The sequence below is a fragment of the Scleropages formosus genome, chromosome 20, assembly GCF_900964775.1.
Source record: "Scleropages formosus chromosome 20, fSclFor1.1, whole genome shotgun sequence".
Lineage (NCBI taxonomy): Eukaryota > Metazoa > Chordata > Actinopteri > Osteoglossiformes > Osteoglossidae > Scleropages > Scleropages formosus.
Genome location: NC_041825.1, coordinates 19455569 through 19471210, shown reverse-complemented (window position 1 = coordinate 19471210; position 15642 = coordinate 19455569). Strand labels below are relative to the sequence as shown.

Sequence of the window (15642 nt, the reverse complement as noted above, 5' to 3'; positions counted from 1 at the left end):
TTCATTGCAGCTTTACCCAACTGCGATAATCAATTTCCTCATTTCTACTCGCAAGCTACCCCTCTGCCATTAATATATTCTTATAAAATAGATTTCTGGAAAAAAAAATGCATAACTATGTTAGCGATACCCACATACAGTTGCCATTCGAGGAAAAAAAGGCTAAAAAAGAAACAAAAGAGAAATGCAAAATAAAGCAAGAAAGCCGGGAAAACAAAAAAGAAAGAGGAAAAAAGAAAGTGGAGGCTTTATCTCGTTGTCAGCCACGGTATCCCCACACAAACAGATGTACGTTTAACAGAGAGACACCTGCTGTGCTGGAAGCCGGCTCCACGATGAGCCGAAAGGCGCTCGATTCCCAGGGTCCGTTCCCAGTCCCCTCCAAGCAGGAGACGGTGACCTTGGCCGGTGCTGTGCCCAGTCCCCGCCAACGCTAAAAGGCAGCCCCGAGTCCGAGGGCCTAGTCCTCGCAGCTTTGATACTAATCCTCCCACATTGTGTAGCTCGGCACCCTACCTGGCCTGCCAGTCGGAGGCAGTGCGGCGGCCATTGAAAGCAGGTGATGAATGGGGCTCCCGCAGGAAGCTGGGATCCCCCCTCATGGAAAGTGCAGGCCGCAGAGCTGTTCAGAACAGTCAGCCGCATTTTTCTTCAGTTTTGGTGGATTTGTAAAGAAAAGTGGCGCTGTGTTTTTGTTGCTCTCGCTCCTTTTTCGGGTTTCACCCAAACTCATAAATATTAGTGAGAAATATTAGGGATGAGAAAAAGATCTTCCGTAGAAAAAACAAACACAGAAACCACGTTGCACAAATGAACGCATACATACACGGGAAAGGACACATAAGCATGCATGGATACATGAACACACACAATCGACATGAGAATTATAAAGCGGCTAACCACGGGAGCCGGCATGAATTGATCGAGTGTGAGCTAATAGGTAGCGCCAGGACCTCCGAGTCTTAAAGCGGTAGCATCCTTCTTAAAGACCACCGCCCTTTTGTCTTTCACAGCAAAAAAAAAAAAAAAACTGAATGACACAGGACAAAGTAGTCACACATGGTATACCACAGAACTTTCACTTCAATTATTTCTCCTTATCGATTATTTCTGGTTACTTCGCATCTTCAGAAAATGTACAGTCTACCGGACATCACTTTATTCCATGGTAACGGAAAAAACGGCTTAAACGTGAAAGTACATCAGATCCGGTATTGCATTTTTTTTTTTTTTACCATTATTGTGACTTTGTCACACAGAGCATTTTTGCACAACAAGCATTCATTCAATGACAAGAAGATGTCTCAGGCTAAAAAACTGAATGGTATTCGACTGAAAAGACAAGTCCTTTTTCACATAGCATTGTCAAGCGGGATGGGAGACAGCATTTACGTCTAACAAGTCAAATTTTGTTTCATAAAGTAGAATCGTGAAATCGTACATCCGTGTTAAAATAGATCGGCAAGGCGAAAAAAGAAATGAGAGGAAAAAAATGGAAACACAACCGCTTCATTGTTACGTCACCTTGATGAAGAAAAGGCTGATGGGTGTCGGGCTCTTAAGGGGACCGAAGCTGAATTCAATGCATCTTGTCAGGGGGCTTGATGTGATTATCGCCCCCTGCTAGGGCAAGAACAGTGGTCCTGTCTGGAGCGGGCAAAGCAAGCTGCCCTTGCCCAAGCCAGACTGCAAACAGAGCGCCGTCTGCTCTAGCCCCAGCAGGGGGGCATTCAGTCTTTAGGGGTGGGGGGGATGTAGGAGAGAGACAGTGGAGACCTAGTCATTTGCCAGTGTGCCTTGCTTGTTGTTGGCCTTCCACCTGCCTATCTGAAGAGTAGGACTAATTCACCAAGGGTAGGGTACGAGTCATGATGGCAGAAGGGGTTTCAGCTACCAAAAATCCACCCTCCGAGACCTCATTGTGTCGGCTCAAGTTAGGTATCCGCTGTCATAATGTCTCCAGAGGTCAGCAACACTATCCGTTTACTGTGCCTTTAAAACTTTCTAAGTGCACCTTTGGGTTCAAGTACACTAGAAAACTTTGAACTTCTGAACATTGTCATATTTTCCCCACAATTTGTTTATATGAATGTGTCTGAAACAAAGATCATCTGGTGAGAAGCAAAAGTCAAGCGATAATTAATGCTCTGCATTGGCTTTCCCTCAGTATTTACTTTGTGATCAGGCAACAACAAAGACATGATGATCTATGAAAGAAAATGAATTCTTTGTTGAATAATTTAACCAACAAGTACAGAAAGAACTTTTCCATATATAAATCCTTTTTTTGTGAGCACTTTAGCTTTTTGAAAATGACTTCAAACAACTTGTGTTAAATATAGATGCAAATAAACCAGAAAAAAAATTACTTCTTACTTGACCTGATTTTTGGTCTGTAAATCTGCACAGCACCTCAATTTCAAATGTTACACATTTGCAGTTTTCAGTTTTTTGTATAATTATTGACAGGATATTGACATTGAGCAAATATACACACCAGAGCACCAAAAGAGATAATCTTTGGCCTTAATGAATTCTTCGTTAGGGTTAGAGTACATGGGCTGAGAAAGGAGTAACTGTAAAACTTGCCTTGATATTGTAGCCTAACATATTGCAGCTGAGCCAAGGTCTGAAAACTCCTGAAACCCGTCAACAAATTCAATGCCCAGAATTTATTCAGAGTTTTGGAAAACAACAACATGGAACCACAATGTAATCAGACAGGCTTCATTTTTCTTCATTTCTGCAATTGCTAATCTCCAATTGCAGCTTAGTAGGAAGGGGAAATTGCGCAAATGAACACATCATAATGCACCTAATTTAGCTCATGTTGTTTCTGTGCAGAAACATGTTAAAATGGCTTCTAGCGGCATCATTTGTGCAGCCCAGGGACTGTATGCATACCAATGGCAGACCAGTGGAGGAGCAACTCTGACAGCATTACATTTCCATTTACATTTATTCATTTAGCAGATGCTTTTCTCCAAAGCGACGTACATCTCGTAGATATATAGACAGATTTATATAATTTTTGCATTACCTTAGGAAACAGCACCGTGCAACTCATGGAAAGCATACAACTCTGTCATGCTTGTGCAGAGAATTTTATATCAGATGCTTCATCTCACATAAGTTCATGAAAACTTGCACGGTAAAATATGTGGAACTCTTATTAGCAATTCAGACCGCAAGACAAGCACAGACACTGCTATTGTTCTCATGTAGATGTTTTTCTTCATCAACGCCCATAACCGCAGCACCACACATTTAAACTAAATTCTGTCTGAATATTACTGATGGGACAGTGTATGGAGGAAAAATGGGGACCTTAGAACTAGAGACCCCCAGACAAACTGAAAGGCAACAACGAGGGAGCCAGAAGCTGAACCATTGATAGTGTTTATATTCACAAGAACTTACAATGTCACCTATGTGCACATGCAATTTTTTGGATATAAGTTTATCTAGGACAGCTGGTAGTGTAGTGGTTAATGCTGTGCCTTTAGACCCAAAACTCTCAGGTTTAGCTCCCACCTCCAGCTATAGTGCCCTTGAGGAAGGTACTTACCCTGAACTGTTTCAGTAAAACTACCCAGGTGTATAAACAGGTAAATAATTCTAAAGTAGCTTAACATTGTAAGTCACTTTGGAGGAAAGTGTCAGTTAAATGAATAAACATTAAATTTCCTTGTGTAAGTGTGCTATGGCAGGGGCCCTCCTGAGACTTGAGCTCCCAGCTCCCCTTCTGTCCAATATGACTGAGCAATTTCCACCCATCAGGCTGTTACAAGTGCTTCCAGAGGAGCTTGCAGTCTGGGTCCAATGGAGGCACAGGAGGAAAGGAGTAGTGTAGGAATGAATCCACAGTGATTCACTAGACCTTCACATGCGCCTTCCTTCTCTCTACCAGTGCTGGACATGGCATGGGCTGTTTTTGAATGATCAAGCCTTTCGTCACGTACCCGTGCTTGTACAGCTCCCCTTGGGGGCTGTGTCAAAAAAGGCTTCAAAGAGGCCAGGAATAGTCATGGCACAAACTCATTTCCTGGTGTTGTATAGGCTACGCAAACAGGGCTGCCTGTGCCCAGGAACAGCCAATGATCAGATGGCAATGGAAAAAAGAAGGTTAAACTTGATCACTGCCCACATCTATGAAAAGTAAGCCAGGGTCATGAGTAATTCTTCACTTCTGCTCTGATCCTTTTATCTTTGAACCAATAGGAAATCAGATTTAAAGACTTAAATAATTGCTGGAAATGATTAATCACAAAATCCAATGAACAACTTAGATAGGAATTTTACACCAGCTAACATACATTTACATACATTTTGGTCCCGTTCAAGACAATTGTTGTATTCGCTGGGGCTTTTACAGTTTTCGGGCACTACACTGTAGGTTCCGTATAGGGGGGCCGTGGGGGCACAGCGGGCTTGTTTGAGTCCTCCTCTCTGGTGGCTCTGGGGTCTGAGTCCTGCTTGGGGTGCCTTGTGATGGACTGGTGTCCCATCCTGGGTGTGTCCCCTTGCGCCCTGTATTGCCGGGTTCGACTCTGGCTCACTGCGACCCCACTCGGGACAAGCGGTTTCAGTCAGTGTGTGTGAGTATATCCAAATAAGCCCCAAAAACTAATTACTTCAGCTCACGCCAGCTGTGAATCCTTGACATTTACTTGACTATTTCAAATACTGAAAATGTGAATATTTTATATAATTTATTCCTCATATCAGAAATGAAATTATTAAAAATGCATGCACATTACTATTTCTGTAAAAAAAAGGGGAAGTGAACATATATACAACTCACCCAGGGTTAAAATAGCAGTTTCAAAATACCTAAAGAAGTGCAGAAATTAAAGTGGAACTCTTAGCGTTTACATTTATTCTTCCAAAATGATCCCGTCACAAAACAATGAACTTACCAGTGGGTTAATTAAAAGGCCATTGCTATCAAAGATTACTTTCTGCATCCCAAGGAATATCTTCAATTTTTGCCTTCTTTATTAACCCACTGAGCAACCCAATGTTTTACTATCGGTCTATAATGGCACTTTTTAGATTTTCAATCAAGAGAAAATTATGAAGTTCTCATACAACAATACCATAAAATCCAACTTTCAAATCACTTTCGAGTAAATCTTTATCTTAGGTCATATTTGTGGCTTCACCTGAAATGTCGCCATTTGGTTCACACTGAAGCCTGCGTTGAAGAAAAAAGGTTTCCACTGGTTTGATAAAATAACTATACATGAGATAAGACTGGTGTAACATGTAGACCATGTAGCTGATGCTGAAATGGAGGAGTTCTGATGCACAACAGAAAAAAAGTGGATTTGATCACAGTCATTAATTCCAGGATGCCAATTATTTAATTTAGTATGTATGTTCATAAATTACTTATAATAACCAGGCACCTAAGCTGTTTACAACTGAAGAAAATAATGCACTCTCTACCATCATAGGAGTCCCATACAAAAAGTACAACAACAGCTTGTGAAAATATATAACTTTTTTTCATACAGCAACCTTATTATTGAGGCTACAGCATTTTTATCCACTATGCAGTCAGTCTACTTCTGTACCTGTCCTTTGTTCTTAACACAGAAGCAGCAGACGGCTAAACTACATACACATGCCCTTAGACCTGCATTGGTGACTCCCACCAACACAATGTCTGTCCCCAGTTATCAGTTCAGAGCAGTGATTTAAGCCAACAATAACTATGGAGTAAATACTCATGGGAACACTGGAGAAAGTTATAGGACACAAAGTCATTTAACTAGATATAGAAACTTCTGAGCGACTTAGCATTATGCACCCATTTATAAAGCAGGGTAACTTTTATTGGCTTTATTTTACAATTTTTGGTAAGCACATTGATCAATAGTACTACAGCAGGAGCAGGGAACAAACATTTGTTAGTAACACTATATAGCACCTCTAACAGCACAGTGTCCATGTCCTTTGCAGAGGGAAAGATGTTGGGCAGGCTTGTGAACTTTAATAATTAATATACACAAACCAACTTATAAAAATGTCTTCGAGATGTGCCAGGCTACATTAACACTTGACATTAACTTTTGTCTTCATAGGCACAACATCTATCCTGCCCTTGATTATTTAGTCTTTTAGATAACCTACACATGCCCAATGTATTAGACTAGAATGCCCATGCGGGGTGGTATTTGGACCCCTTATTCCCTTTCTTCAGGTTGGGAGTTCGTTTTCCTCTCTTCATCTGCCAGTAGGTTTCCTACCATTGCCTATGTTTTTATTTGTTTATATTGTGGTCTTTTGTGCTCAATTGTTCAGCACTCTGCATCACTCTGTGGAGAAGAGCACCCTTAAAAACAAATTGAATTATCTCCCAACCTGCCCTTGTACAGTAAACTCTGTACCACTATGACCCTGCACTGGACAAGTGGTTCTGGATAATGAATGAATGAATAAATGATAATGTAACATTCAAAGTTATCTGGAAATAATTTTTTTTTAGCAAATAGCACAAAATATGTTGGAGTCACTACTGTTCACTTACAAAACATGTTGGAGTTACCAATGTCATGCATAAAAATACATTTTTAACATTTTAATCAATATTAATTGGAATTTTGCCCAGGAAGTGATTTTCTCCCATAAAAAAATAATGGTAACTTCATCTCACTACAGGAATATGCCAAATGGGATGCTTGCACAACAAATTAACCCCATTTATAAGAGGAACGGATGTAAAGATGTCACGTCCACACCCACAACTTAGCTGACATCACCTGACTCTGCTCCAGCACCTGATTAACCGCTCACCCTTTAAAAGACCCTCCTCAGCTCCCATACCTTTGCGGAATCTCGTCAGGGACAACCGCCCTTCCTTGTGACTTTTCGTTCGTACGCATCTATTGTTCCCAGTTCACGTTCTCCGGTTTTTGACCCCTCGCTTTGTTTCTCAACTACGTCCACGGACCATCGTTTCAATGCCGACCGCCGATCGACCAACTCTACTTTGCTTTGTCTCCTGACCTCACCCATGGATTCCCGCTCTGACCCCGACAGCCGATCGACCAACCATTCGCCTGTCCCCGACACCGAGAACTTGTCTGATCCCCTGAATCCAGACGAATGACTCCACACTTGAGTCCTGTCGTCCCGGTTCTCTTGGCCTGCCATGACAAAAGATACATAAACTCTATATATATATATATATAGAGATATACCCTCATAATAACAAAGATATACAGTAATAACTGAAAAAGCACATGATATTTGCTCAAATGAGGTTATGTTTGAATGACGGTATTTGTCCTTCTTACTTGGTTTACTGATTAAAAACTTTGTTTATAGCAGTGAAGCATGTAAATATCGATTGCCTCGCCCACACAGTCATTGCCTGTGTTAAATGATACATTGAAAAGAGTTTGGAAAATGGACAGGAAGCCTGACAGAAAGCCTAGGAGTCGTTCGGTATAAAACAAAGGTAGCATCCGAGGAGCGGTACGTGGGTAGCAGGGGTAAATTTCTAGAAGATTGGCAGCAACAAGACAGTCTTTCTTGCTTGGAATGGAGTTTTTTTTTTAATGTATTGGATCAACCTCCACCTTCATTATCAACAAAAGAAATGAAAGAGAGTCAATTGTAATTAGTTAGTTTTGTGACTGTGGCCCTGAGAGAGAAGACAACCTGTTGGGGTAGGGGGAGGTGCACAGGCCTCTTGTAGCCTGCAGGCTTGTAAGGGTTATAGTCACGGTCCTGTTTTGCTGCAGATCGGCAACCTCTGACCTGGACCATACCGATGCCTACTCCCCCCAGAGGCAAAGCCAGAACTCCCACACAAAATCACATACCATGCACTGGGCCCTTCTTAGAAGTCCTACATTAAATCGCTTAGAAATTCCACCAGCCTCTGGCTGCACTCTGCTGTTTTATAAAGCAATTCTTATGGTATTTAAAAAATATGCACTTTCATAAAGATAATTGTTTAAAAAAATGCAGGTGGCAAAACACAGTTGCTATGAAACCTGTCTTCTGGAAATAAATCTACTGAGAAATGATAAACTGTTGGATTTCTTTATGTTTACTCTGTTAAAATTATTGGATAGTGTATCTGTACGCCCAGTTCCTTTGTTAGGTGCCTTTTAAAACAAGAGGAAGTCTTCTGCAGCATGCTGCTGCAATATGACACTGACACAAAACTGTTTTCAGTAATAAAGCGCTAGAGACAGATGCCTCATTTTGTTCTAAACTTCTGATATGTGACAGTACACACACACATTTTCTGAACCGCTCGTCCCATACGGGGTTGCAGGAAACCGGAGCCTACCCGGCAACACAGGGCGTAAGGCCGGAGGGGGAGGGGACACACCCAGGACGGGACGCCAGTCCGTCGCAAGGCACCCCAAGCGGGACTCAAACCCCAGACCCACCGAAGAGCAGGACCCGGTCCAACCCACTGCGCCACCGTGCCCCCCTACCTATGTGACAGTAGCCAATTAATATTAATGCAGGATACATTTAACAAAAACATACATATAAGAACACCCAAGAAAAGTAGTAAAACATTGACTGCACCACAGTCCTCAATCAATCCAGTTAACATTTAAAAAATGGTTTTTTGGAAGCACACTAGGGTTCAATGTTAGGGACCTACTTATGAGTGTGGGATGCACTCATACCTTTGATATATACTAGTATTAATACTTCGTAGTATTACCAATACTAGTACATTGCTATCATTATTTCATGTAGCAATCATCTTAGTATAAGTAATATATAAGTAATGTGTAAATTATTGTTATTCAGCTGCATAAAGTATCATTTTGCTACCTTTGTATAATCGATCTGTAGGCAGCAGGACTTATAATTCTCAGAATTTTGAAGTGTTTTATCAATTTTGGACCTCATTAGTGGCACCTTGCACTCAAAAATCCTGGGTTCAAATCCCAGCTCCTGATATTGTACCCTTCAGAAGGTACTTACCCAAAATTGCTCCAGTAAAAGAACAAACTACAGTATACATGGGGAAATCATTGCAAGTAGTTTCGTTAAATAAATGTATATGTAAATGTATTTATATTGTGTGACAAAGCAAGCATGTTTTCCATCTTAGAAGAGACTGACAGTTTTTTATTTTAACAGACATAAGGTAAAGCAATGAAAATTAAAATATTAGATAAAATTATGCTAACTGCTGTGAAAAATGGGTTTTACCATCAGTGCAGCAGTAAAATTAGGTGACTGTCTGCAGTCACCCCTGAGCTCACATACTGTATGTACTTAGATTTGCTGTAGTGGAATTATACCTAAAAAGGGGAATAATGGGTCAGCATTGATTTAGGCTGTGGTCAAATCTGGAAGTTCTGGAACAAGTGGTAGCCATTACATTTCCCTCCTACAAAGTGACATACTGTACATCTCATAGAAAATATAGTATGTGCATTACACTAGGAGAAAGAGACATAGCTTCAGATGTGTGATTTTTAAGTACAGTTAGTTTCCTTCACCATATGCACTGACGGTCATCACGCAAGTATCTGCATAAAACTTAACCAGAATATCGCCGATTCTTAATCACCTTCCTAGTAGTTTTTTTTTTTTTGAGATACATATAAACATTTACGTTACTTTGCAAGAGTGGCTCTGTAAAGGATTAATCTGAGCATGATGTGAACATTTACACCTTACATGAACTTAAGAGATCATGGGCAAAGTGAGCCCGGAGGACGTGAGTTTTAAGACCCTTTTTAAATCTGGACAAAGATTCAGCGGTTCTGAGCGAAAGGGGGAGGTCCTTCCACCACAACGGAGCCAGAACCGAGAACCTCCATGCTTTACTACTTTTGACTGCATCAAATGCCAAGTGAACTAATAAGCTAATTCAGCCCTTTAATGGGTGACTCACAATGTCCCGAAGACACTGCATCAACATGCCAATGACAAAAGATGTAAAAGAACAACAAAGGGTAAAGGTATCACTATTACGTACAAAATTGTGTGATGTATACAGGCTTTTGCCTCATTTCTTAAAATGATAAACACTGACTGTTTTTTTTTTTTTTTTTTTAATTTTGTATGTATTTTCAGTTGATATGTATTTCATGATCATGTTCATTATTACAATTACTATTATTGTTTCATGGAAGCACAAGCTTAAGGTACAAGAAAGTATTCATGATGAACATATTATATGTGATTTTGGTCTTTGTCAGTTTTTTATTTTATGTGTTTTTTGTGTTTTGTGTAATATTTTATTTCACAGTGTGCTGCATATAGAGTTGGAAATTTGGCCTTGAGAAGGAGCAGCTTGAGAGCAATGGTTCCTTGTACAAGGAAGCAGCTGAATGCCTGGTCACACATGTGTCTGTTTTACCTGACAGGTGACACATCCACTCCATGAAACCACACGCTCCTGAAAAACAGAGCCATACGTAATCTCTGAATTCATGCACTGCTATTGAATGATCTACAGTACATTTTTCCCCTACCTAGGAGATGCGAGTCATCTTTGTTAGTTGGTGGAATTTTCTACCATTACCATTACCACTGCTTGGAAAGATCACGGGCAGAATCTGGGTGTGTAGGGCACAACAGACCAGCTGGAGGAATATGGTAGGCATCCTCTTCACCAGCAGCACTAGGCCTTTGAGATGAGTCCTAACAAGCCTAACAATAATTAGGCCTGGAGGAATTCATTGCTCACTGTAAGTAATGACCCTGGTTGACATGAAAAAATGAATTCATAACGCACAGAATGCTCCTAATGAATCACTCACTTGGGGCCGTTTGGGTGAGATCTCCCCACATACTCCTCCACACTTCTTAATTTTGAACTGAGAATAAATCTTTGTAAAGCGTGCCAACATATTTAAATCAGTGCCTCCCAGTTCCAGACGATGGGCCATAAAAGTACTATAATGTTTCCTCCAGCTGAGGAGCAGGTATAATAGTGGTTAGAGCCATCACCTTTAGAGTTGGAAGTTCCAGGTTTGAATCTCACCTACTGCTGTAGCAGCCCTAATCAAGGTATTTACCCTGAATTGCTCCAGTAAAATGACACAGCTGTATAACTGGATAAATAATTGTAAAGTAGCTTAACATTGTAAGTTGCTTTAGAGAAAAGTATCAGCTAAATGAATAAAAGTAATGTAAACATATCTCATGTTTCAAGCCAAACTTTCTAGTTTGTAAGTTGCTCCAGCACTAAGACTATTATGACAGGATTTAAACAGACAATTTTAACAAACATGAAGGAATTAAAACGGAGGATACCTGACACACTTAACTTTTGTGTATCAGTGACGGTCTGATAGGGAAAAAGAGGGTTTCAGATGGATTTTTCCTTAAAAAATTGACAATTTGCATTTTTCAGACCCCAGTGTTGTATTCCAGACATTACTGCTGCTGCTGAGTTTTTGACTGTAAAGGATATGTTTGTAATAAATAATAACGAGGATGGAGTGAGATCAGCAAGACCGCCCCAGGCAACAGCAAATGAGCAAAACATTAACAAATCATTATGCTTTCAAGGCAGTGAACAGTACGTCGAAGCAACATAAATAGTCAAACGTAATCATGTACCAATTACATAATGTATAAATGCATGAAACTGCAAACACAAATAAAAATAAAATTATTTTTGCAAGGCGCAATGGGTTGGACCACAGTTCTCCTCTCTGGTGGGTCTGGGGTTCGAGTCCCGCTTGGGGTGCCTTGCGACGGCCTGGCGTCCCGTCCTGGGTGTGTCCCCTCCCCCTCCGGCCTTACGCCCTGTGTTACCGGGTAGGCTCCGGTTCCCCGTGACCCCATATGGGACAAGCGGTTCAGAAAATGAAATGTGTATTTTTGCAAGTTTTGGTACAAAACATATTTACACAAATAACAAAAGTTTCTATTTTGAAGAAGTTATGGATTGTATTTGGTTTAAATGAGTTGCATGCTACCCACTACAGAATTTTTTAAAAATGTCATGGCCCCGTGGCCATTCTGGACATTCTCTGTGGAAAACAGTTTCTTCTCACATCTGCAAGGAATGAAATATCATCCTAGGTAACTGCTTAAAAGTAATACGTAAAAACTTTGAGTATTATTATCTTAACATAAGAAAGCTATTTGAATCCATTGTACCAATGAGGATAAAAGCATTCTTGCTACATAGCTGCTTTTTATCTAATTTTTTTGTAACTGTTGGTAATTTCTAACATCTTGAACCTAACTTAGTAATTCAGAACCAAACATGTCAGCGTCCACATCATGTTGAGAAAAACTCTTTTGTCATACCATGTATTTAACTGGGGCTCTGAAAAAGGTTCTGACACTTAAACGCCAAAGCATTTAGAGAAAAACATTGAAGAGTATTATGTTTTTTTATACATTCATTCATTTTCAGTAGATACCTTTCTAGTGTAGGGTCACTGTAATCCAGAGCCTATCCTGGAACAATGGGTGCGAGGTAGGTTCACGTGCTGGACAGGACAACAGCCCATCACATTCTTCATAATTAAAGAATTCAAGTTCATTTGGTGACTTTCTAAAAAGGGCTTTTGCACCTAAGACACTTTGTTTTCCATCTGAAAGCTTCACTGCTTATATGACATAATTGTACAGCTCTGCATGACGGTGGACCTGCACGTGTGAGATGCCCCTCAGAGGAAGAGAGAAGGCACAATGGTAATGCCAGCATGTATCTCTCATTGAACAGAACTTACAGAGGAGAACTTAGCAAATGCCCACTAACCTCCTCTCTCAGTGTGTTTGAGTAGCTCCTTGATAGAAACAGCATGTGGGTAGAAATTAAATACAGCTGTTTCGTTATTTATTACGACATAAAATTTTCATTTATGGACGAGATTCATGGAGACACAGGATTATGAATGTGCAGAATGTCTGTTAGACCCCTCAGGTTGGTCTGGATTCGAAGAGGTTGCAACAAGGACAATGACCACACCCTTGAGCAAAGACACATTTCCAGTCCGGATGGAAGGAGAAGGGGAGGAATGTGTTTTACTCTCCTTCATGGGCACATCTGCTGTCGAGATGTGGAGCCTGAATGGAGAGCAAAAGGCCCTACAGTCATCGGTGCCATCTTCAATCAGAAGTGAGTCATTATTTGAATTCCTGTGGTCAAGTTAGATGAGTGTGGCCAGGGAGTGCAATTGGAGGTATGGTCTGCATAGAGAAATTCGAAAGGGACTGAAAAAACAAGTGTTTCCACATTACTGTGGAGTGTCTATAAACATTAATGAAAACAGAAAACCCATAACACGGGGAGGTTAAACGTGGGGTGGGGCAGGTGGGTCCTTGTGAGCGTGCTTTCTGTTGTAACTTTCCCCTGCGAACTCATATATATTTTAGTTCCGTTCTGCTCTTCTTTGGCCCCTTTCAAAAAAGTGTTCCGAGAATCTTTGGTAAACAGGAAATATGGCCTCTTGGCATGTGGGAGGATGAGCACCACTGTGGCAAATGCAGCTTTTATAAGGCATGATATAAAAACCACCAAGACAATTGGCCCGACAGATTAGGATGAGGCAGGATCCATCTGTTCCTGTATATCTGTTCTGCTTTGCTGCCATCGAGTCTTTGCTTCCAAACACCAATCATTTCAACTCTGTGATTCCAGGTTCCCGGGGATGTGATGCCTTGTTTGTTGCTCTTCAGTGAGAGATTTGGATCTCACATTTTTCGTACAAAATGGCTTGTAAAAACACACACACACACACACACACATTTTCAGAACCGCTTGTCCCTCACGGGGTCACGGGAAACCGGAGCCTACCCGGCAACACAGGGCGTAAGGCCGGAGGGGGAAGGGGACACACCCAGGACGGGACGCCAGTCCGTCGCAAGGCACCCCAAGCGGGACTCGAACCCCAGACTCACCAAAGAGCAGGACTGCGGTCCAACCCACTGCGCCACCGCATCCCCTCCTTGTAAAAACACACACACATAAATAAGTAAGTATTATAAAATGCACAGCAGGTTGTGTAGTGTTTAATAACCTGAATTTGTAACCAAATTTGTCAAGGTTCAATACCCATAAGTGATTTATTTTGTTATACCTGTGAGAAAGGCACTTCATTTGAATTATATCTGTAAAATATCTGCCCTGTAAGCTGTTTAAACCAATCATAAAATAATGATAAAAATATTTGCACAGTTTACCAATTTTTCAAAGGGTCTTTTGCTTTCCGATAGAACTGAAGAACCACAAACTAAGAATTATTGACATTGTAATTGACATTATCTCTCTAAGTGTTTGCCTTTCACATTTTCCATGGGTGTAACAAGGGGGAGAAAGGCTGTGCGTCACCTCAGTGCTCAAGGAAGCGCAATGTGTTCCCCAATATTTCTGTATAATTCCATTGCAGACTGTTGCTAATATTTTTCATACCTCCAGTATCTGATAAGTTGTTACACTATAGATGTTTTATATAAATATTATTCATTAAAAAATCATGCATTAAACATATAGATTGCTGCAGACAGATAGCTTTTGAATGAGCTGAAATTTCACATTTCCATCTACATTTATTTATTTAGCAGACACTTTTCTCCAAAGCAACTTACAATGGATAGTATATAGTGTTATCAGCCTACACACCTTATTCACCAAGGTGACTTACACTGCTAGATACACTAATCACAATGGGTCACTCATCATTTCATTATCAATTTTGATTTTTGCCACCGATTACTAGTATTTGTGTTTTCTGACTTTTACAGAGAAGTTTAAAGCTGGCTTACCTTGCTGGTTGGTAGCATAACCCTAACCCTTAAAAATGAGCTTCCGAGTTTTTATTACAATGTTCTGTATACTTGTGGCATGCAAGAGGTTAGAATATGTCCACCAAGTCTGTTTGCCACACCTGGGGAGGAATCATGTGTCAAATGCAGCTCACATGGCCCTAGTTCATTTTTATAAATGGACTTTTGGAAAAATATGAACTGGCCTGTGGAACCATGTTACATTACATTTATATGTTTAGCTGATACCATTCTCCAAAGAAGCTTGTAATGATTTACCCGTTGATATAGTTAGGCTGTTTTTACCGGAGCAATTCAAGGTAAGTACCTCACTCAAGGGTACCTCAGCAGGAGGTGGGATTTCAATCCAGGCCCTTCAAGTGCAAAGTAGCAGCTCTAACCACTACACTACCTGCAGCTCCTACCGCTTTGTTTGTTTCTTTATGGTTTGCGCATTGTGTTGTGGTTGGCATTTTTTTCTTTTATGGGTACATTGTTGTTTCACCACTGGTGCTTTTGTTTTGTAATAAACTCTACTTGTTCCCGCCTCATGCCTGATCGCTCTGGAGACTGAAGACATTTCGGCATGTCACGACAATTTTTATACTTTTATTTCCATTATTTTTCAATCTATTGTGCTTTTAACTGGAAAGATTTTGTTTCATTCTACCTGTTGGAAAACCATACACTTTTTTCATTTGCACACAATTCGAGATGCGGTTCATTCATCAGCCCTCAGTTTCAACATCGAATTTTGCCTTTTTTGAGCTCTGTTCAGTGTGGTAATTGCATTAGCAGCATTGCCCCCTCCAGCCCTGCTGCTCCACCTTTGTCCTGCGAAGGAGATCAGAAAGTGTAGTGTAGATATCCAGAATGTGCGGTAAGATTGCACAGAGCCGACCCCTGGGGTTTAAG

General features: G+C 40.7%; 1 protein-coding gene across 3 annotated transcripts in view; it reads right to left on the bottom strand.

The window, feature by feature from the left end:
* axin2 (axin 2 (conductin, axil)) overlaps positions 1-858 on the bottom strand; it is an 88426-nt gene extending 87568 nt beyond the window's left edge. For 2 of the 3 annotated variants that reach the window (XM_029246697.1, XM_029246698.1), the window contains exon 1: positions 517-858. The gene's annotated coding sequence lies outside the window, so the exon portion shown is untranslated. Of the gene's footprint in view, positions 1-309 lie in introns of all 3 variants that reach the window. The other variant, XM_029246695.1, reaches the window with a different exon arrangement.
* Between the last annotated feature and the right edge of the window lie 14784 nt (positions 859-15642).